This window comes from Paramisgurnus dabryanus, chromosome 15, assembly GCF_030506205.2.
Source record: "Paramisgurnus dabryanus chromosome 15, PD_genome_1.1, whole genome shotgun sequence".
In the NCBI taxonomy this organism is placed as follows: Eukaryota; Metazoa; Chordata; class Actinopteri; order Cypriniformes; family Cobitidae; genus Paramisgurnus; species Paramisgurnus dabryanus.
In genome coordinates, this window is record NC_133351.1 from 31,213,383 (window position 1) to 31,226,644 (window position 13,262).

Consider the following 13,262-nt stretch of genomic DNA (forward strand, 5'->3'; position numbering starts at 1 on the left):
TAATAGCAGTACAATGTGACTAACCAGAATAATCAAGGTTTTTAGTATATTTTTTATTGCTACGTGGCAAACAAGTTACCAGTAGGTTCAGTAGATTCTCAGAAAACAAAGAAGACCCAGCATTCATGATATGCACGCTCTTAAGGCTGTGCAATTGGGCAATTAGTTGAAAGGGGTGTGTTCAAAAAAATAGCAGTGTCTACCTTTGACTGTACAAACTCAAAACTATTTTGTACAAACATTTTTTTTTCTGGGATTTAGCAATCCTGTGAATCACTAAACTAATATTTAGTTGTATGACCACAGTTTTTTTAAATTGCTTGACATCTGTGTGGCATGGAGTCAACCAACTTGTGGCACCTCTCAGCTGTTATTCCACTCCATGATTCTTTAACAATTCATTCACATTTCTTGGTTTTGCTTCAGAAACAGCATTTTTAATATCACCCCACAAGTTCTCAATTGGATTAAGGTCTGGAGATTGGGCTGGCCACTCCATAACATTAATTTTGTTGGTTTGGAACCAAGACTTTGCCCGTTTACTAGTGTGTTTTGGGTCATTGTCTTGTTGAAACAACCATTTCAAGGGCATGTCCTCTTCAGCATAGGGCAACATGACCTCTTCAAGTATTTTAACATATGCAAACTGATCCATGATCCCTGGTATGCGATAAATAGGCCCAACACCATAGTAGGAGAAACATGCCCATATCATGCTCCATGCTTCACTGTCTTCACTGTGTACTGTGGCTTGAATTCAGAGTTTGGGGGTCATCTCACAAACTGCCTGTGGCCCTTGGACCCAAAAAGAACCATTTTACTCTTATCAGTCCACAAAATGTTCCTCCATTTCTCTTTAGGCCAGTTGATGTGTTCTTGGCAAATTGTAACCTCTTCTGCACATGCCTTTTTTTAATAGAGGGACTTTGCGGGGTATTCTTGAAAATAGATTAGCTTCACACAGACGTCTTCTAACTGTCACAGTACTTACAGGTAACTCCAGACTGTCTTTGTCTTTGATGAGCCTTTGCCATTCTGGTTATTCTTCTATCCATTTTGATGGTTGTCTTCCGTTTTCTTCCACGTCTCTCTGGTTTTGCTCTCCATTTTAAGGCATTGGTGATCTTTTTAGCTGAACAGCCTATCATTTTTTGCACCTCTTTATAGGTTTTCCCCTCTCCAATCAACTTTTTAATCAAAGTACGCTGTTCTTCTGAACAATGTCTTGAACGACCCATTTTCCTCAGCTTTCAAATGCATGTTCAACAAGTGTTGGCTTCATCCTTAAATAGGGGCCACCTGATTCACACCTGTTTCTTCACAAAATTGATGACCTCAGTTATTGAATGCCACACTGCTATTTTTTGAACACACCCCTTTCAACTAATTCAACTACTTGCCCAATTGCACAGCCTTAAGAGCGTGCATATCATGAATGCTGGGTCTCATTTGTTTTCTGAGAATCTACTGAACCTACTGGTAACTTGTTTGCCACGTAGCAATAAAAAAATATACTAAAAACCTTGATTATTCTGGTTAGTCACATTGTACTGCTATTATTTTGAACGAGACTGTATGTAAGATAAGGTTTGTACTCTAAAAATACTTTATTTGTAACAAACAGGAGATAAAGAATTTACAAACGGCTCTCCTCACATTTCAGCATTTTGGACAGCGTTTTTTTTAGCAAAGAGTTTTTTTAAGCATTACTTAAAAATGTTTCTCATCTCACCATATCCGCAGGTACAGAGTCATCATATACAATAAATCTGAAAAGCGCCGTGTCCCTGATTGTCCAGCTAATTTGTAAATTGTGATTGGCCTGAATACCTCTGATGTCAGCCAGAAATGTGACGCTCATTTCCATGTTTAAAAGATTCGCTCACAATGCAATGCTGACAGGAGTTAACTTACAGGCTGTGAGTCAAAGCAGGAGGAATTATGATAATGTCGGTCTTTACTACATCACCAATCCCAGGAAGTACACTGTTGCCTACAATCCATGTGTTTGTTGTAGTTCAAGAAAAGAGATTAAGGTTAGAGACAATAACTCGCGTCATCATTTACTTTGGTGTTTGTACCTTTTGCCTATCGTTAACATGTACTAATACACACTTACACGTGACTTGGACAATGGTTAACCTTTAATTTTCTTTATGCAAGCCTGTTTGTCATACCGTTTTTTTTCTGGAGAAACTTGTTAGTAGTAATTAACAGCAGTAGCTTTTATTGTACTCCCAAGTAATTTCCTTACAATGTAACTGCAGCTCCCTTGAACTTTTCATTTCCAGACCATGACTTCCAAAAGCTCTCTTAAGCTGGCGAATTTTCCCATGATAGCACTGTGGGTTGTGTCAGGATGGGGCTGACGCATTACACAGAGTGTCAACGTTGGACTGAACCACAGGGTCAGGACCAACCAAAGCCTTTCACAAACAGGAGCCTGAACCCTATTACAAATGCAAATCCAAGCTCTAAATAAGGGTGTTTCAATGATACAATGGGGCTTGAGGACTTACCAAGCGTTTTCCAAAGGTCCTTCCTCTCTCTGGCACCCAAGCTTTCTCTTTTTACCTTGTTTTCCCCCTTGCCAACTCATTGCTTTTAGTAATCTGCTTAAACTTCCCCTATTCTTCAGCCTCATTTGCTGTTTTCTTTCCCTGCCAGCATCAGACAATAGCTTTGTATGAACAACTTTGTTACTAGCATTGTCTGATTATTAGAGAAATGTTGCACCGATTTAAATGTCTACCAGGTACAGCGATTTCATCTTCAAAAATGGTGTTTAATCCTATGCTCATTGAATTGGAGGTGGTTCGCTCAGTTACTTAGCATGCACACAAAAGCCCTGACCTACAAAACAGTGGTTAAGACATGGTATTGTTTCTCCAATGAAGGGGGTGAATTGCCTCTGAAAGGGTGGGTGAGGAGTTTAACAGGTTTGATAATCCAGGGCTAAAATAGTTGTGGTTAGATATGTATCTGTTGAGCTACATGGTTAAACTCAGTGGCTATAGATCGCACAGATGCCCATGATTCAATAAATCTTCTAACGCATATGACCATATAAGTCATTTGTCAAATATGACCCATTGGAGCGTTTATTAAATTAGCACACCTACCGGCAGCAGGTGATGACTCTGAAATTTTTGCCTTAATTCTGTATAGGGTTTCAATTGGAAATAGCTCAGTTAGAAGAGTCTTACATTAGCAGAGCAAAGGTCATGAGTTTCATGCCAGGAAACACACATAGGGCCCTATTTTAACGATCTGAAACGCAAGTGTGAAGCGCAACGCGCAAGTGAGTTTGTGGGCGGATCTTGGGCGCTGTTGCTATTTTCCCGGCGTGAGAAATAACTCTTGCGCCGGGCGCAAATAAATAAGGGGTTTGTCTGAAGTAGGTTCATTATTCATAGGTGTGGTTTGGGCGTAACGTCAAATAAACCAATCAGAACGCTAGCCAACATTCCCTTTAAACGCAAGGGCGCAAGTTCCATGGCGGGTTGCTATTATTATGACGGATTTACCAGGCGCACGCCAGGAGCGGTTAACAGCCGAGGAGACCGACGTTCTTGTAAGAGCAGTCAAAGAAAGAGAAGTTGTTTTGTATGGGTTAGGAGAAACCTGCCCAAATCAGCGTAGGTTAAACAGCCGTGAGAGGAAATAGCCACAGTCTCATCAGGAGACGGGGGAATCCCAAGCTTGCCAGCATAAATCGGGCACGCTGTGTAACGGGAGGTGGATCTGCCTCTACACAGACGCCAGCAGAGGACATCGCTGCGTCCACCCTCACAGCTGAAAGGGTTTGGGGGCTTTGAAATCGGACCCAAGAAACGCAAGCAAGGTCCAACCCCAAAGTACACTTACAAATCAAGTTCATATACATTAAGGTTTCTTATGAAAACATTTTAATTATTATTTACATAAAATAAACGTAATACAGCCACACAACAAACTTATGAAAATATTTTAATCGTTATTTGCATGAGAATTTTTTAACGCAGCCACACACAATAAATTAAAACTATCACCACAATGCTCACCACAATGATTTCCCTTATCTCATGTGTTAATATTTTTAAGTGTAACAATTTATGATTTGCAAAAATAACTGTTGCATCTGTGTAGATTAGATAAGCAAAGTATGTGCGTGTTGTGCACGCTATACATTATGGTCAAGCTTGCGCCCTTAAAATAGCATAATGAACAACGCGCAACGCGCCACTGACTTTAAACTTTTTTTTTCTGGTCAGTGGCGCAATTGTTTTTTGAAACTGCAAAATAGCATCAGGGATGGTTTGCGCCGGAACACGCCTCTTTTTTTGCGCTGAACCGCCCAGGGAGCGCAAGTTCATTCCCTAGTTTACCGACGTGCGCCTGTGGAGGGAAAAACCCGCTGTGCGCCGATGCAAAATACGAATGATACATGCGTCACTGACAAAGTCAATTGCGCTGGGTGCAAGATAGGGCCCATAGTGTAAATTGCTTATGCAAAATGTCTGCCAAATACATAAATGTAAAATCTATTTTTGTGAATTTGGTGGGTAAGGTCAAATTTTATGTATAAACTATACTGCGTTTTAATTGGTGGTGACACTCAAATGTCATTTTATGACATCACATAATATAACATGACATTTTTTGTACATCAGCTAAACTTAACTATTAGTTGTAATAAGCTGCTTGCACAAGTAACCTATGAGGTAATTGTTTTATAGGAGGACAGGTTCCCATGAGTCTAAACAGGATTCAGGTTACATTCAGCTTAAAAGTGAATTGTAACACTTCCTCTAGGGTGGGTTCTGCTCTCCACACTTTCTTTTTTAATGTTTGCAGGATTATTTTTTATTGTTATGTACTCCATTCTAAAATACTATGCTTTTGTTGCTCTTTGCTTTGTGATTTTTCTATATCCACCTTATTTTTGATGTAACAACGCTGTAAGTTTCTACAAAACATTTGTTTTGATCATAATCCATGCACCACAGCTGAATCCAGTAAAACCTTTCATAGAAACTGCCAGTAAACTATAAATACAATAATTGTTCAAAAACAGTGTATTATGCTGATAAATATGCTAATTTAGCTGGCTTATTATTTCTGCAGTAAGGGGGCGTGCACACCAAAGCTTTTACGCCCCCGGCCGGTGCATGTTTTCAATTGTTTCCAATGAAAGATCAGCGTTTTTCAAAAAAGACAGCAGCTAGAGCCGCTAGCTCGGCAGTTTTTCCGCACTCAAATTTGGGTGAAAAGCTATGCTCGTCAATGTCATTTCGCACTTGGCCGTCCAATCACAGTGGAGGAGGGGCGGGACAGCTTAAGCTGAAGTATCAGAGCTACCAAAGCGCTCAGCTGAAGAAAGCTTGCATTCGGCGTCCTCCTAGCGTTTTTCAGACGCGTTTAAAAGTTTTGGTGTACGCAACCCCTAAATTATAAAAAAAATAGGTGGTGTGCAAACCAAAGCTTTTAAACTTGGCTAAAAACGCCAGGTGGATACCGACTGCCAGCTTTTTTTCAGCCCACTGCCAGCTGAGTGCTTTGGTATGATACTTCTGCTTTGTTTATCAGTCGTTAAACAATGCACTGGTTGGTTGTTGTGATGTTTATCCCGCCCCTCCTCCACTGTGATTGGATGGCTATGTGAGTGCTGACATTGACGAGCTGAGCTTTTCACACAATTTTATCTTCCCACTGGGTTATACATGAGAAAACCAAGAGAAAATGAAAATAAGAAAATATAGCATTGGGAACAATTAATTACACATTCATGGAAAATATATTAAAACAGTGATTAGATTTTGTTTAGGCCAGCAGAAAAGACCCTGCAGACCCTGACGGTCCACCACTGATAAAGGGAGACCCCAGTTTCATTTAACCAGCCTTCCACAACCCTGTCTGCTTAGAACCTTTTCATTGAAGATGTTAAACAGTAACTGTTTAATTTTGTTTATATGTCTAGAGATCATTTGCTGGTTTAAAAGAGATTTTTTTCTTAATTAAATAAAATGTTTTAAGAGGGCAACTGGGTTCCTTTGTGATTTGTTCTATTTACAGGATATTACCAGTGACCACAGATTATGCAAATTCCCAACTGTGTAAATGTTGGCCAGTTTATTTAGCCCACCCGACCCCTTTCCCCATTCAACGTTTAACTCCAATTATTATGACTACAAAACTCCACACCAAGAGTTCAAGATCTTTTTCTGCATGACCAACCCTGTATCCTGATATAAATCTGTTTGTAATTTAGGTCGCTCCAAAGCAGCAAGAGTGATTCTGCATTATGTGGCCTTTAATTCTTTTGAGCAAGAGCTGTAAACTAATATATGACTGGTCATTAACCAAGCAAAATGTGTTCAAAAATTCCTTTAGTTTTTTACAGATCAGTTATTTAACAGCAATTTACATGAATATGTATTTTTACAATAAATCTTCTTATACCTTATTCACACTGTCAGTCCAAATCCAATTTTGGTGCATATCCGATTGGAATCCAATCACATTTAGAATGTGCAAACGGCCAAAACACACATTAAATCAGTTTTTTTTGTAATTGGTTTCAGGCTACATCCAGAGGTGAATTGAAATCTTTTTCAAATCGAAATTCCGGAAATCCATTTCAGTCTGACCGCTCTAAACACGTTTGTGTAGCTTTTCGGTTACGTCATGCTGTCGCGTCACATAAAACATAAAGTCATTGCCATAGAAACAGATAGTCCGAACGCTACAGTACAGGATGCACAGATCAGATCTGAACAGTGACACACAATGTGGACGGCGAGTCTGTCAAATTGAATCTGCACCAAAACAGATTTGGGCTGACAGTGTGAACAAGGTATTATAGTTTTCCTAGTAGGTTAAACTACTGTGATATTTTGGTGCAGTTTTGGTTGTTGTTTACCATCAATGAGCTAATGAAAAATGTTTAATCCAGATGTGGTTGTCCCATAAGCAGCCATATCACCCTGTAGCCCAAGACAGCTTGCCCACTGAAGCTAAGCAGGGTTGACCCTGGTCAGTACTTGGATAGTAGACCACCTGGGAAAACCAGGTTGCTGCTGGTAGAGGTGTTAGTGAGACCAGCAGGGGGTGCTCACCCTGTGGTCTGTGTGGGTCCTAACACCCCAGTATAGTGATGAGGACACTATACTGTCAAAAAGCACCGTCTTTCGAATGAGACGTTAAACCCGAGGTCCTGACTCTCTGTGGTCATTAAAAATCCCAGGATCTCTTTCGAAAAGAGTAGGGGTGTGCCCCGGCATCCTGGTCAAACTTGCCCATTGGCCTACTAATCATCCCTCATACTAATTGGCTATATCACTCTGTCTCCTCTCCACTAATATAAGCTGGTGTGTGGTGGGCGTTCTGGTGCAAAATGGCTGCCGTCGCATCATCCAGGTGCACATTGGTGGTGGTTGAGGAGATTCCCCCATTCATATGTAAAGCGCTTTGAGGTCTGCAGAGAAGTGCTATATAAATGTAACGAATTAAGTTACTTACTCAATGTTTAATAAAAATCTTAAAATATGTATTTATACAGTATTTACTGTACTAAGACTATTAGACGTTTAGTCAATTAATATGATAAATGGTAGGCATCATATGTCTTTCCATTTTTCATGAAAATGGCCCTTAAAAGAAAAAAATATTATATAATAGCATGAGTTTTGCATTACATAAAGAATCTGCATTAATACCATGCACAGCAGTGCAAAAACATCAAGTGCACCTAACCTGAGCATGTTATTATGGAGTGGGAAAGATATTTTTAAGCGTATAATGTAAAAAGGTTACATACAATAAAAGCTAAGTTAAGACATTATGCCTCTGTCCCAAAACCAAACAAGCTGCAAAAGGTAGACAGAATGACAATCTTAACTTCAAAGGTATATTATTTTAGGACAGCAGTATGTATTCTTTAGTCATAAAATCATTCCATTTTATACATTTTAGGCAGCCCATAGCATCGTATTGTCTTTTGCACTTCATTTTCCCAAACATTTAGTTTAATTTATGGAAACAATTCCGAGTAAGGCATTTTAGTGGGTAAATCTGAAAAGAGAAGTTCACCACAGTTTCTCTGAACTTGCTAATTCTGGGTCACTATACGCTTCTTTATGCGTGAAACGCTTACTGCTATTGTTAGTCCCCAGTTCCCACTATGGCCTCGCCAAATTGGAGCTTCAAGCTTTCGACAACATGGTGTAAAATCCTATTTGCATTGTAGTTGTCCGTGGAATTGATAAGCCTGTGAGCTGTAGAATCACGCATTACTCTCCAGCCAACCTCTTTATCATCTCTCCTCTCTCTTTCCTTCACACACATATATTTCAGTGGCAAACTGTGACTTTTTTAACTGGGTATGTGAGTAATAACTGAGGGGGCCAAGTACACTGGCTCTCTGGGTTTGCTTTAGATCCATATTTTTCATTGGAAATGAACTTAGTAAAAATATATTTTTGCATAAAAATATGCAGCATATGAAGTATTCAGCATTTAAGCATATGAAATTATTGAACTATTAACATATATTATTATTTCCTTGCATTGCATGATGACAAAAATATGCTGCATGATTAACATTACATGCTAGGAAATTTGAAGTTTCATTCATTTGTTGCAGCATAAAACACATTGTGGTCGACTTGCGGTGCATTTCTTCACCACTCACTAGGATGTGATTAAAGAGCTGTCACATTTTGAATATGGCCTACAATACCATACTTGACAATCACTTCATATTCAGTTTACAAATTCTTTTTATTATATATACTTTACTACTGGAGTGCTAGGTTAGAAAAGCATGTCGGCATCAGTGGTTAGACATTAACCTGGTTTATGTGTTATTTATCAAATTATCCAGTAATTTATGCGTTTATGACCTCACAAACTGATTATGGTGATTCATTACTGAGTGGGTGTCCTGCAGGGCAAGTAAATAAACTTCAGGTGGTTTTAAAAGCACCAGCTAGTATGGATACTAGATTAGAGAAATACAATAATTTAAGCTGAATTTTATCATCACTGCACTCAGTGCCAAAGCTCCCTAGAAGCAAAGTTTGCAATTTGCGTAAGGCACAAACTATAATTTAAAGGAATAGTCCATTTTATAAAAAAATCCAGATAATTTACTCACCACCATGTCATCCAAAATGTTGATGTCTTTCTTTGTTCAGTCGAGAAGAAATTGCAGGATTTTTCTCATTTTAATGGACTTTAATAGAGCCCAACATTTAATACTTAAACTCAACACTTAACAGTTTTTTTTCAACGGAGTTTCAAAGGACTATAAACGATCCAAAACGAGGCAGAAGGGTCTTATCTAGCAAAACGATTGTCATTTTTGACAAGAAAAATAACAAATATACAGTTTTAAACCACAACTTTTCGTCTAGATGCGGTCGTGATGCGTCAGCGTGACCCCACGCAATACGTCATGATGTCAAGAGGACGTCACAGAGGACGAACGCGAAACTCCACCCCAGTGTTTACAAATGTGGTGAAAGAGGACCATTCCTACGTTGTTGTATGTCAACTGATACTAATTAATGTCTTTTTGTCAGTTTATTGTTTACAATGGTCCGCAAATATGCGTTTTATATATGTAACACGTGACCTCTCTACGTCACTACACATTTACGTTAGGTCACGCTGGACCGGACCTACACGAAAAGTTGTGGTTTAAAAGAGCATATTTTTATTTTTCTTGTCAAAAATGACAATCGTTTCGCTAGATAAGACCCTTATGCAGGCACGTGCACACATAGGCATCAAAGGGGGCTTGAGCACCTGCCCTTTTTATTCCTGGAGAGAAAGTGCCCTTTTTTTCTGGGGTGCTTTAAAAAAAATATATATATATATGATCTTTATTCGTATAACAACTGATGTATGTCTGTTTCTTGTGTTTTTTACTTGTTGCTTATTTAATTTAACATGAATTTATTCAGAAATCATTTAAATGAGATTTAAACTCTTATATAAAGAAAAATAGCGCTATTTGTGGCACACAAACGGTTAACAGATGAGTCCCGCCTCCAAAATTCAAATCGCTAATATGATTGGCTTTACCTTTCCTTAGTCCCGCCTCTCTAACGTACTTCGCTTTATGATTGGTTTGTCAACACTCGTGGGGCATGATTTGCGCTTCAAGCGCCAAAGCTCAGCCCGACCGAGACGCGATCATGTGCATGATTATGCAGGCAGGCTACCGGTAAGTGTGTGAGGAAGAAAGCATTTTTATATTAACAGTTTTATGCACAAAATATGGGACACGTTGTTACACATAACGATTCAGGGACATTGTTTTCCATGGCAATCCCATATTAACCTGAAGAGTTGCAAACTTGTAACAGTATAGTGTATGTAGTTTAAACAGACTGCTCATAAAATAATAAAGCACAAACAATCGAAAAATTGCTAACTACAGTAGTAATCTTTTTGGTTTGCGTTTTTTGTAATGGCTGTTAAATAAGTATAATGTGTTATACTGGAGTGCTGGAGTAGATTGGGAAGAAATCTGATGGTTCAGTATTTTACTTGCCCAGTCTGAATTTTCACTGACATCACAAAAAATACAAATAAAATAGGCCTAATCTATATTTGTTGTTTCTGACATGTGTAACCCTCATAAATATGAAACCTAAGATTAAAGGTGCCATAGGATGTGTTGTCATAATATGTTAAATTGTTCTTTGACAATTACATAGAAGGTATGTTGCTTTATTAAGTGCAAAAATTATCCAGAAACGTTTTTACATGTCCATTTACAACCCTAGAATTTGACATTTTAATTAAATGGTCTATTTTTGCCCTATTTGAAAGGGATATGAATAATAATGTTGAGCTCTGCTCTGAGGCTCATGCCAGAAGCTCACATTAGTAAACAGACCTTATATTTTGAGCCCTTATCAGACAAAAATACATTTTGAGTAACAACTAATCAGCTAAACGCTAGCATATGATATAGCATTTATTGGCATGTAGTGTAACTCAGCAGTCACAACATTGTTTTTAGCATTTTAACAAATTTGTAATTAATGTTATTGTAATGTAATTTAATGTTTTCAAAACATGCACATTGTCTAATGGCTTCCTTTGCTGCTCTATAAACCTAGACTACTAGGAGACCATGGTGTCTGTGTGAACTGATTATTTTGTAGACATCTTTTGAAAATTAAACAATTGCGTGAGTTTGAGGAAGATAAAATTAATTAACCTTTTTAATATTTTTTTTTTAAAAGGAAGTCAGAATTGCGTTAATATATATACTTTTTGTTTAAAAAAAAAAAAAGAAGAGAAGTGCCCTTTATTTCACTTGAGCCCCTGCCCCTCAAAATGTCTGTGCACGTCCCTGCCCTTATGCCTCATTTGGGATTGTTTAGAGTCCTTTGAAACTCCGTTGAAAAAAAACTGTTAAGTGTTGAGTTAAGTATTAAATGTTGGGCTCTATTAAAGTCCATTAAAATGAGAAAAATCCTGCAATGTTTTCCTCAAAAAACATAATTTCTTCTCGACTGAACAAAGAAAGACATCAAGAATTTGGATGACATGGTGGTGAGTAAATTATCTTGATTTTTCTTTTAAGAAAATGGAATATTCCTTTCAGTTATTTAACTTAAAAAAATGACACCAAAACATGTTAATTATATTTATCCGTTGTAATCCACATTTTTAAAATTCATACGATTTCAAGGAACATATCCAAATTCAGCCCTTTGCAGCAATCTTGATCCCAGTTCTCGGCAGCCACCACAAACGTAAAATTATGAATTTTTTATGAATTTAAAATGGAAATATTGCACCTCCAGAAACTTTACGATACATTTTACGACAATGATATGAAACCATAGACTGTAAAAAAAGGCGCTGAGATCTTGGGTCCAGTCCTGCGCACTAGTGAGCAGGAAGTAAAGCCGCAAAATCAAGGCCCGCCCTCGCTCTCGCAGAATGCGCATATCACAGCTGTCAATCATGACGTGACACCACTGTTTTATAGCATTAAATAACTAACTAAAAACAAACTTATTTTAAAAACAAACACTTGAATTAACATCAGTGTGATAAAAACTACAGTAAATGACAGAAACCAGCTTCGGAAAAAAGATAATTGAAGTGTAATTAAATTGTTTAGTTGGTCTCAAGTCCCATTCAATAACATGGGGGAGGCGGGGTTTATGACCTATACTGGGACCAGTCACTGGGGGGCAAACGAGACGCTTTGGCTTCACTTTTCAGGGCTTGTGCGGCACGCTTGTATGAAACGCTGATTGGCTACGCCACAGATTTGCGCCATTTGTCAGGGTGTGGGGGTGGATAGAACCCAATCGCAGACAGCTCGTAACTAAAAGACGTTTAATAAACATAAATCCCCTCGAGGGGGGCGAACAATGACAATAACTAGAAAATAATCATGACTTGGACAAACAAGGCACACGCGACAGTATCTCACGATACACAATGAACCGGCACAAGACGTAAGACACAATGGCTTTAAATAGGGAAAACTAAACTAGGGAACAATGACAAACAGGTGAAGGGAATTAACTAATCAAGACTTAACAAGGAAACAGGAGGGTAAGGTTAAGACTAAAGACAGGAGAGCATGCGGTACACAAAACATACACAGACCACATGACTCTCCACACAAAACAAGACAACAGTGGGCTGCCATGATCCTGTCACATGAAACACATAAAATACATACAGGGCTGACAGGACCATGACAGTACTCCCCCTTTAACGGACGCCTCCAGGCGTCCCCAGGCAACATCTAAACATAACAAACACGACAAAACAAAGACAAAGTCCAGAATGGCCGACAGTACTGAAGAACAGGACCACCACGACGAGAAGCGGGACGGACGGTCACCGCACATGAAAAGGGTCCAGTACACAGCACCGCTCGGCCCACCGATCCCGAACAGGACACAGGACCCGCCGTCCAAGAACACTCGCGGGGCTCACTGACCAGTGAGAATCACGGAGCTTGCTGATCGACCCACTCTCGCGGGGCTCGCTGACCAGAACTCCCTCGCGGTGACTCTCCGATGAAACAAACACACCCACGGGATCCGCCGACCAGGAACTCTCCCGCGAATCTCGCCATCCTGGCACTATCCACGGGGCTTACCTACCAGCACACTCCCGTGGGGCTCGTCGGCCCGGAACAGTCCCGCGGAGCTCCCAGATCAGGAACACACCCGCGAAATCCGCCGACCAGTAGCCCTACCGTAGAGACCACTGATCAGGAACACTCCCGCAGA